This window comes from Odontomachus brunneus, unplaced genomic scaffold, assembly GCF_010583005.1.
Source record: "Odontomachus brunneus isolate Ranch 3 - 2012 unplaced genomic scaffold, Obru_v1 Obru_scaffold_134, whole genome shotgun sequence".
NCBI classification, from domain to species: Eukaryota; Metazoa; Arthropoda; class Insecta; order Hymenoptera; family Formicidae; genus Odontomachus; species Odontomachus brunneus.
In genome coordinates this window covers 798,895-800,287 of record NW_022639584.1, presented here as the reverse complement: position 1 = coordinate 800,287, position 1,393 = coordinate 798,895, and the positions used below count along the sequence as shown (strand labels likewise).

Below are 1,393 nucleotides of genomic sequence, written 5' to 3'. Positions count from 1 at the left end.
TCCACCACCACTAGCCACCACTGTCAGTGGATCTCGCGCACATACGGTGGCCCAGAAATCGCGACAATCAACCCGAATCGAAATTTTGATCCTGCTTACAGCTTTGCTATTCCATTTAAATCTATTCTGATACTCTGAACCTACATTAACCTCTTTTGATTCTGTTTAACCTATCCGAATCGAATTTTGATCCTATTTTCAATCTCCTTATTTCTAGTTGAATTCTTGATCCTATTTTCAAACTTTCTTCCACTTAATACCTATTTTGATACTCTTCAAGTTTGATGAAATTTACAAGATTAATATAGTACTAGAATTTTAGTTCGGAAACGTTGTATCAGTTCGTTCAGAGCCCGTTCAGAGCCCGTCGGCAGTGTTAAACAGAGATATGAAAGGAATATTCTCGTCTCGTGAGTAACCCAAACGTGAGTCAATTTCCACTGGAGTGCGGATCTATCTTATACTACGGCGAGGTCTATCTTATATTATGGGGCACGTCTGGATTGCAATTTTCCGGCTCCGTCCGCAAAAGGCAAGCGGAGATGAGATAGATAGATGGTTACATAGATAGATAGATACATAGAGAGATAGAGAGAGAGAGAGAGAGAGAGATAAAGGGAGAGAGAAAGAGAGAGAGAATAGGGGATGAGAAATCGCGGCGTGGAACACTGTTCTCGCGTTCGTTCGTTCGTTCGATCGATCGATCGAATTTCCCGAGGAATCCCGGCGGAGTGAGGGCCGAGCCTTTTATTTGCCGGATGCGCGACTCGCGAAATCGCGTGATTCTCTAACGACTTCGCCTGATTCGATCTCGAATAGGGGATGCGAGCGTGCCGAGCACGGGAGCGTATAAGACGGAGAGACACCTGGCTCGACTGCGGCGCTTCCTGTAAAATTCATTTCCCGCCTCTCTCGGGATATTGAGGGCCCGGAAGACCAAAGGATGAAGGCGGAGGCGCCAGAGAGGGAGTGGGAAACGATTAAATAATTATGAGCGGAGGTCGTTTATCGACTGCCGGCGAAAATCTCGGGGAATAAAGCGATCTGTCGCGCCTCGCTCGTGACTATCGAAATATTGTTGTTACCCGCACCGTCGCCACGTAGGAATTCTCACGAGAATCGCGACATTCTGCCGTTACTTTGTAACGTCATCATTATTAACGGCGACCGTTACTCCGTCAATATTGTCAGGCATAACACACAGGCGAGAGAAGAGAGGAAGACGAAAATGAAAAATTTCGAAGTAACAGAATTGTATCTCAGGGTCCTTTTCCAACTTTTCGGTTAGGTTCTGGTTAGGGTTAGATTTTGGTTTTTCATTAGGTTAGCTTTCGGTTCGGACTCAACCCAACTTCTGTCTTTTCCAATTACCACCACCATTTCGTATCGCCTC

General features: G+C 45.7%; 1 protein-coding gene across 3 annotated transcripts in view; it reads right to left on the bottom strand.

Annotated features, from left to right (window-relative positions):
- Positions 1 to 1,393, bottom strand: part of LOC116850127 (matrix metalloproteinase-2) — a 236,249-nt gene that overhangs the window by 68,765 nt on the left and 166,091 nt on the right. The window lies entirely within an intron of this gene.